The sequence below is a fragment of the Centroberyx affinis genome, unplaced genomic scaffold, assembly GCF_046629955.1.
Source record: "Centroberyx affinis isolate AG114_WGS23_722 - 3 ecotype Tasmania unplaced genomic scaffold, CSIRO-AGI_Caff_v1 ptg002580l_1, whole genome shotgun sequence".
Taxonomy (NCBI): Eukaryota; Metazoa; Chordata; class Actinopteri; order Beryciformes; family Berycidae; genus Centroberyx; species Centroberyx affinis.
This window is the reverse complement of record NW_027280786.1, coordinates 72,277-81,740: the sequence shown is the minus strand read 5'-3', so window position 1 is coordinate 81,740 and position 9,464 is coordinate 72,277. Positions and strand designations below refer to the sequence as shown.

Genomic DNA, 9,464 nt, shown 5'->3' with positions numbered 1-9,464 from the left:
GTTGGAGATGTGATAAATATACGGGTACATTGGTACATATGTTGTATGACTGTGAGAAAATAAGATATATGTGGAACAAAATTGTATTAGTGTTGAATGAGAAATTATCTAACTCTCCAGCGGTGTGCTTACTTGGACTGTTACCAGAAGATAATAGGTTATCTAAATACCAAAGACTGTGGTGTAGAATGGCCACGACAACAGGATGTAGAATTGCATTGAGACATTGGAAGTCATCCACTGTTATTACCTTTGATGAATGGATGGAACTAACGTTTCGCATGGCATCATATGAAAGGGTAACTTATAGAGTTGCTGGGAGAGAGGATATCTTTACCGAGGTGTGGGGTCACTTTTTGATGATAACTGAAAGGACCGAGATCTAGATAAGGATTTATCCTTTTTATAATGTAAGTGGTTACTGTGAGGTATAGGATCTGATCACGTGGTATTTTTTTGTTATTTATTTGTTTATTTTCATTTTTACTTGTGGCATGAATGTTTTGTTTTGGTTTGTTTTTTATGTTGTTTTCTTTGAGAAAAATAATGTAAATCTGTATGATGGTGATGGTTTATACCATGTAAGGACTGTACTATATTGTAAGATTTACGCAAAAACATCAATAAAAAAAAAAAATGTGTGCACTAAACCAGTGCTCCACATGTAACAATATATAATTATAAACGTCTTGAAAAAATATTGTAATAAAAATAGGTTGTAAACAGAACAGAACCGAAATGCTATTCAGACTCACCACACTCAGTCATGTAGGATACTTACAACTTAAAAAGGAATAATTTTAACATGGGTCCCAAATGTCCTTAGCCGTCCAAAATGGTCAGCCTGTGCGGCTGTTATGTAACAGAAACTGGGAGTCGATGAAAAGTCACCCATTAGCGCCGTCTGCTTGACCTGCCAGGAGTGTCAGGGCTATGGTCTCCACGTAGAATTTCTCTGCCTCCTCCGGTGTGACAAAGCTATACTTCCCGCTGTCGAACGAAACCTGTAGCCGAGCAGGAAACAGTAGACCGTATCTGATGTGGGCAGCCCGGAGCTTCTGCTTGATGTTCTTGAAGGAGGCTCTCCGTTTAGCGACTTCAGTTGTGAAATCCGGGAAAATGTGCACCGGGTGTCCACAGAAGGTGAGCGGGCCCTTCTCCCTGGCCAGCTGGAGGATGTGCTGCTTCACTCTGAAATGGTGTACCTTTACAATCATGGGTCTAGGGGGAGCATTTGGACCCAAGCCTGGCCGAGAAGCAAGGCGATGTGCCCAGTCTAACATCTCTGGTCCGTCAGGGATATCCATGCCCAGCGTCTCAGCGAAAAAAGTGCCAAGTGAGTCTCTCTTCATAGAAAGAGATGACCACCTGCGGACACTTCACATTGGCCTCTTTTGCCGGCACCAGGTCAGCTTCATCAGAATTCTTCATCAAAAGCGCTGCTGCTGTCCTCTTCTGTGCTGACTTCATTCTGCATCCCGGAGACACTGTCCACCTGTGATGAAAGATAAAGAGAAGTAGTATGAATTTATTGATGCAGTGAAAGAAAAGAAGAGGCCTGCAGGGCCCCTCACTGGCAACTCTGGCACACAAACACACACACAAGTGTCTCTTAATGGGCCTGCATTCAAACTATAGAGATGCTAATAAGCCACAACACCTTAGTCAAACTGATAAAAGGACTGTGTAACTTTACCTGCTGCTATGTTGGTCAGTCATCCAGCCACTCGAGGTCCAGTCCTTCTCCCCGGAAAGACTTCCGGTTCACTCCGTAGTCGAACCGGACCTCTTCGCTAATTGAAATGTCTTTGGAGGCCTGGAACAGGATGACATCCCTCGCTCCTTCTGGGAAGTTCATCTTGCAGTGGAGTGGCCTCGCATTGCCGTTCTTCCGCGAATGGTTCATCCTTCTGCCAAATGTGTCTTCAGATGGGTGACACTCGCAGGGGAACGTCTGGGCGTCGATGCAGAGATCGCGACCACCAGCCTTGAAAAAAAAAGGTAGCCCATCTCATCCTGCATGGACTCCATCATCCTCCTGCCCTCTGCTGCTGTGATTACCTTGCCATGATAATCACAAATGATGGAGCCCTTGGCAAAGGCTTTGGTGGCAACAACTCCTGTGGTCAAAAGAAGGTGACATTAGTGTGCTTGTCCATTATAGGCTTATAATTATCTAAGTGTTTGACTGCTGGATTAATGCTCTCCTGCTCACAAGACATTTTTACACTCTTTTATCACTCTCAACCTGCACCCTCTTGGCTGGTTTCCACTTTGTAACGATGTCCTCAGGACGGGGATGGTTGGCAGTCCACCCCTCATCCCTGATGACCTTTGCGACCTTCTGGACAGTTGGGGGGTGTCTTTGGGCTGTCCTTGGGCTGTCAAAGAGAGAAAATTAAAATTAAAATTCTTGTCCACACTTGTGAATTCTACATTACTTTTGTTTATAGAAATGTTGTTAATCGTTTAATTTAATCATTGCATAATAAAGTATTTACACTTACACAAGAGGTATTCCTCCCGCTTGCCATACTGCACAGCCCTCCACCTGCTGGCCAGTTGCTATCACCGGGAAGTGCTGGAGAAACGCTGCAACGTCTCTGCCGTCCTGTTCAGCGGTGTCTCTGCCTCTCTTCTGTCCCTGACCACTCCTCTCATCCCGACTCATCAGAAGAAGAGCTGCACGATGGAGAAGATTTCATGGTTAAACACTGACAAATAGCTGGACTGACCTTGGAAGCAGCTGTGAGAGAGAGAATAGTTGAATGTTGTGTGTTTTGGATGGTGACACATACCGTCCGAAACTGTTGAACAGGTTGGCGGTGGCCACGATACCCTCCAGGGTCCTAATCCTGTAGTGGACGTTGGCCACCGCTGTAGAGTGGGCCATGTAGTGTGCCGCTGCAGTTTTCTGCTCCTTTGCAACTTTTCTGATCTCTTGGCTGGTGATGTTTGGTAATTTGTAGCTGCAATGAAGAAGAAATCTCAGATTACAATCCCACTCTCAACCCTGAATTCTTTCAGTTCTTTTTTTTTTTACAGAAAATAATATTATTTGAATAATATTATAGAAAGAGTACAAAACCAGTCTATCAATGTAATCCTTGGCTTCTTTCTCTGTACAGTACATATTAACATGTTAGTACATGGGATTCTGCTAATACTTACTGTTCATGCAGACGCCTGAGGTCGTTGGTGGAGCTCGAAATTGGTCCACCGGATTTGGACAAGATAAATTTGCCCTCATCATCTACACCGTCCTGCATACATCCTTGGCAGATCCCATGGTAGTATGCATCCAGCATCTGTGGAGATAAGATATGAATGAAGTTAATACTTGAGAAATTATTGATGGAGCCTTTGGTCAAAACAGTGAAGAAATGGACCAGCAAGGCAAAGCAGGAACTGATTCTGATTCTGGTGTTACAGTTATTCATGGTGAGTTTTTTCAGCCTGTTAGAGAACTTACTGCAACCTCCTCCTCGGTGAGGGCAAATGTCGCAATCTGCATTGTGGCCGTTTTATGATGGCTGACTCCCACACAGACTCGTCCATTGACGGGCTTCTGGTTGACCCACTCTGACACCTGGAAAACAATGAAGGACACAGTGGGAATTAATGACATGAACAAAGTAACCCTGTTCTGTTTGAATCTGGACATGCAATATTTTCTACTGACTACATGCAATACTTGGTACCAAATGAGGATATCAGGATGGCTTCGCAGTAGTAGCGGAACAGCGTCTTTTCCTCTTCTTCCACATGCTGGTGCTTAAGGAGCTTCTTGTAGATGCCCAGCATGTCCCTCTTTGACTCGCGGAGGACTCTCTGGCAGTCATGGAGAGCCAGCTGGCCATTAATGAAGCGGTCGTACCTAGAATGATATGATAAAACAAAACACCAATGAGGAGGAGAGTTAGAGATTTTTCTGTATCACATAATCCTGGCAGCCTTCCAAGTACTATCCACATGAGAGAAGTCATTAAAGGAAAGAAAGAGTAGGGAGATTAACAACTCACCTTTTTTTGCATGTGGCTTTGCTGAGAGCCTTTGCCACTGGCTTCCTCAAGGTGTTGAGCAGCTCAATGTACGCCTGACACTTCCTGTGGAAGTCTGGGTCCGCTGCAGCCAAATTCAGGCGTGTCTTGAAATACTGGACAAACCAGATCATGTTCTTTATGTAGTTTATGATGGTGGATGGACCCATCTGCACTCCCTTCAGCCTGTTAAGGAAGTCTTGGGTTTCTTCAGGAGAAAGTCCATGCTCACCTCATTCCCGCTCGGCTGGATGTACCTCAGCATCCTGGAGACATTGTCTACCTGTGATGAAAGAGGAAGAGAAGAAGTGTGAATTGATAATGCAGGGCTAAATCAGTTATTATTGTGGTTATTACTGATTAATAACTGTTATTACTGATTATTGTGTGTAGACACACAGAGCTGCAGTCTCTGTGTGTATGGGTGTGTGTGTGTCAATGAGCCTGTTGTCACACTATAGAGATGTTAATAAGTCTACAGGCTGCAAAGAGCAACACAGAGAGCAGAATACACTCTGCCCTACTATAGTGTAAGACGGTGTTTCTCAACCACTGGGCGCGGCCCATGTGTGGGCCGTGAGCGCCGTCTAGTGGGCCGGGAAATGTTTTCAAGTTGAAGCTCACTTTTTGCGTGTGTTTCAGCGGATGGACTGACTGTCACCAGGCTGCGCACTGGACTCATCCCTGACCACGTAGATACGCTCTTATTCTTAAATAAAACAGTAGATTGTCCTGCCATTGTTTCCAATACATAAACTGTGACAGCGCCACAATATCGGCATGGCCGGCACAACATAAACAGTTAATCAATGTATTGAAATGGATCTAAATCGCTCTGTAATGCGTCTGTGTGCATCACGTCATGTCTGTCATGTGGCGATGCAGCAGCTCTGTACTCAACCTGTCCGTCTCCTGTTCTGAAAACGTTCGTAAAAAAATATAAAATTCCACAATTTCGCCGAACTCGCACATGTTGTAACGGTAAAGAGTAACTTGATACTTTTAAATCGGACAATTCTAACGCTGCTCAACACTCATAAAGTTAACATGAGTGCAGTGCAGAGACTTCACTGCATATTCCACCAGTTGGGTTCTGTTGGACACAATGTAAAGACAATTTAAAGTAATTAACCCTAAAGAAAACATGTCCAGCCTGTGGGAAACACTAACGTCCGTTGTTGGGGGTCCCGACTCTTGAATTATGCTTGGTTGAGCAACTTGTTGAGTAGACCTAAAGACGGGTTACTTCCTTGTTTGCTGTGGCAATTATTGAATTTTTTTTTTTGTATAATAAATCCCTTTTGACTGAGAATGCCCTGCTTTTATGGTTTTATGTTGGCTTCTGGCACACCCATACAATTTTAAAGAACCTATTTGTTTTTATTGTATTTATTTAATTCGAGGGCTCCCACCTGTATAACAGGGAGTGGTGTTGTTGTAGTTCATTAATACACTTAGAATAGATTATTAGATTAGATTATTAGAATAGAATAGATTAGCCAAAATAATTTGGGTTCTTTTTTTTTTTAATGGTCCCTGGCCCGTTACAAGTATGAATAGGTGGGCCTTGAAGTAGAAAAGGTTGAGAACCCCTGGTGTAAGATGTTGGTGTTGCTCTTCATGCAGACCCTGGCCAGGTGGGTAGACAGTATGTCCTGGGGTTTCTCGCGCAGCAGGCAGTGGATGATGCGTCGATCCTTCTCGCTGTGAGAGAAAAAGAGAGAAAGTAAACAGTGTTTATATATATATATAGTATAAGTAAGTAATAAGAGTAATAATAACAGTGAAAATTAAGACTGTTTTTCCTTAATTTGTGGCTGGATTGTCCATTAGACACATGTGAGAATCACCTTCTGTACAGTGAAACCAGCAAGAATAAACATAGTTCTATATACAGTGTGTTTGTGGAGTTTGTCTCTCTGACAGAGGAAATGCATTTCAGCAAATTTCACATGCAATAGAATAGAAACATCAAGAATTTTTTTCCCAAAACAACTTCAGAATCTTCTCAAGAAAATTTCCTCCTGCAGAAGAAAAATCTTCAGCTGTTTGAATAAAATCCTTTCAGAAAGGAAAAGAATCCTTTTCAAGTTTAAAACTTGTAAAGTCAGTGAAACGTTGGGGCTATGACATAGCCCTGGTTCTCTAAGGGAGAGAACGAGACGTCACCACATATGGGATAAGCCTTCCTGAGGCGCTTTGCTCCAAAGTCCTCTAAACCACGGCAGAATGGCTGATTGAGCTGTCAATCATCCCTCGTCAACTGAGCATATATATATGATGTGACAGCGGAAATTACCTCATTTACCCTTAATTCGCGGTGGCCAGAACACACTGAGGCACCGGACAGAGCGAGGCCCACTGTGGTGACGTCTCGTTCTCTCCCTCAGAGAACCAGGGCTATGTTATAGCCCTAATGTTCTCTTTCAGTCGAGACCTTGACGTCATCACATATGGGAACATATACCCCCCACACCGAGCTTGTCCGCGTCCCTAACCACACAGAGGAGATAAAATCCACATCTCGTGGCTCATAACACTATGACTGATGATACTGATGCACTGACCTAAATCATGGGGATCAAAAAACGAAGGCAAGGATGGCCGTGGGGAAATATGTATATATAGTAGGTTATATAAACATCGAACAAAAAGTTCGGAAATTTGTGTTTGGTAGATTATTTCTCTGTTGTAACAATGCTTCTTGGCAATACATTTTATACCGTTGGAAAGCCTGTTTATTTCCCTTTTAAATGGTGCCCCATTTGTAAGGAACATGCATTTGTGGGATGAGCAGCACAGCTGAGTATGTGGGTTGCGCTCATGAAAAATTTGCCAAATCTTCTCTGCCAATGCCAAACAGCTTATTCTGCTGTTGCAATTGACTCTTGTTTTGAGCTTCCGGTACCCCCAGGTGCTGACAATCAGGTACCTGATTGGCACCTGATTGGCAGCACCTGTGAGCATGGGCCCTGCTACAGTGGTCAATTGGTGTCTGCTCCAAGAATCGGCATGCCACGTTTGTCTGATCTCAATAAGGCCTGTGTGATAGGGCAACTTCAAGCTGGTGTTCCACAAAAGCAAGTTGCGGCATTATTTGGAGTGAGCCATAGTATCATCTCCAAACTGAAGGCCAAATTCCATGAAACGGGGGATGTCAGAGACAGACCGCGAAGTGGGCGTCCCAAGAAGACGACACCCCAAGAAGACCGGTTCCTCACCCTTTCAGCACTTAGGAACCGTAGGCTGTCTTCTACAGATTTGCAGTCAAGGTTTGCAGGACGATATGGCACACGGCTCTCGGCCCAGACAATCCGGAACAGACTGCACGCAGCCAATCTCCGGGCTCATGGGGCTGCCAGGAGGCCTGCCATGACTGCCCTTCACTGTCAGGCCCATTTGCGCTGGTGTCGGCAACACCTGCACTGGAACCTGAACATGTGGAGGAACGTTATGTTCAGCAATGAGTCCAGATTCTGCCTACGGAAGTTGGATCGTAGGGTCAAAGTGTGGAGAAGACGGGGAGAACGCTATGCTGATTGCTGCACCGATAGAGTAACACCTTTTGGTGGAGGCAGTGTGATGGTGTGGGGCGGCATCTCCATCACTGGAAAAACGAGGCTTGTCATCATTGGAGGCAATCTCAATGCAGAGAGATATCGAGATGAGATTCTGCAACCGGTGGCAATCCCATATCTCCACAGTCTGGGACCGAACTCCATCCTCCAAGAGGACAACGCTCGCCCCCACAGAGCGGGGTTTATCAGAGACTACCTCCAGAATTTGGGAGTAGAGAGAATGGAATGGCCTGCCAACAGTCCTGACCTCAACCCAATTGAACACTTATGGGATCAGCTTGGGCGTGCTGTTCGTGCTAGAGTGACCAACACAACCACGTTGGCTGAGCCATCCCACAGCAGTGTGTGACCAGGCTGGTGACCAGCATGAGGAGGAGGTGCCAGGCTGTTGTGGCTGTGTATGGTTCTTCCACACGCTACTGAGGCTCCTGACTGTTTGTTAAATGAATAAATTGTAAAATTGCCAATATGTCTTGTTTCTTCCTTGTTACTGATAGACTTCAATCATCCAATCCACCAAACAACACCAAACAAGAGTCAATAGCAACAGCAGAATAAGCTGTTTGGCATTGGCAGAGAAGATTTGGCAAATTTTACATGAGTGCAACCCACATACTCAGCTGTGCTGCTCATCCCACAAATGCATGTTCCTTACAAATGAGGCACCATTTAAAAGGGAAATAAACAGGCTTTCCAACGGTATAAAATGTATTGCCAAGAAGTATTGTTACAACAGAGAAATAATCTACCAAACACAAATTTCCGAAATTTTTGTTCGATGTTTATATACATATATAACTTATGATGGTGCTTGTGGGTTACAGGACGTCATTACTGACAACACACTATTACTGGGTCAAGAGGCAAAGGTGGTGGTGAGTGTGAGAAGCTCTGTAGACTGTGTGGAAGAGCGAGTGAAGCACATTCTCAGCGCTTGTAAGAGCCTTAAACCGAACCGCATGGCGAGACACAAGTTGTGTGAGATCTTGGCCCAAGAGGCTGAGAGGCGAGGCTGGCAGGTCTACAGAGAACCACACTTGACCAATGCAGATGGTCAAATGAATGTCCCTGACTTGGTCATGATCAAAGCACGAGTTGCGATGGTCATTGACGTGACGGTAAGATTTGAGTCGGCTGAGGGGACACTCAAGGATGCATACCAAGAAAAGGTTCTCAAATACACACAGCTGGGCAAGGCAGTGCGTCTGAGATGGCCACTTGTCAGAGAGTCAGAATTGAGGGTTTTCCACTGGGAGCAAGGGGCAAGTGGTTAAACAGGAATGAATGGGTGTTGGAGGGAATGGGAGTCCCGCTGCGAAGGCGGCAACAACTGGCAAAGCTGTTTAGCAGGAGGACTTTGCTGTATTCAGTGGACACCCTTAAGGTGTTCCATGCACTTGTTGCGTGATTTATTTGATTGTTCTGTTAGACTGTTATTTGGGGTTCATTGAGAAAGTTCGTTTGTGTGTTCTTTATTAAATTATTCTGAACAATAACAGTCAGTTGGGTGTGTTCATCCCCGGTTCTTTTAGGGCGTTCAAACCCGGTGTTCGTTGGGCGTTCATCCCTCGGTCGTTTTGTATAGGGGTGGCCGGGCCAGGGAAGCGTTTAATAGTAGCCGAACTCTGTCACAGTGCCTTAGGGAATTATTTGGTTGCGTTCAATAGTTTGGAAGAGCTTGGGCTGTTCTCCACCTCGGTGTGGTCGAATCCCCGACTATGGATGACGAAGGGGTGGGTGATCCCCTGAGGACGTGCCTCGTTAAATGTCACGAAATGGACGTATACGTTGGCTCAGTTCTTGAGTTCAAGTATACTCTCTGTCAGTCAATATGGAGAAGGTATCG

General features: G+C 44.9%; 1 long non-coding RNA gene across 1 annotated transcript; it reads right to left on the bottom strand.

Annotated features, from left to right (window-relative positions):
- Window positions 1-2,250: 2,250 nt before the first annotated feature.
- On the bottom strand, window positions 2,251-2,921 carry LOC139656922 (uncharacterized). Its single transcript, XR_011696162.1, has 3 exons — window positions 2,799-2,921; window positions 2,508-2,682; window positions 2,251-2,381 (listed from the first exon to the last, which is right to left on the bottom strand). It is a non-coding gene; the product is annotated as an uncharacterized lncRNA (long non-coding RNA).
- Between the last annotated feature and the right edge of the window lie 6,543 nt (window positions 2,922-9,464).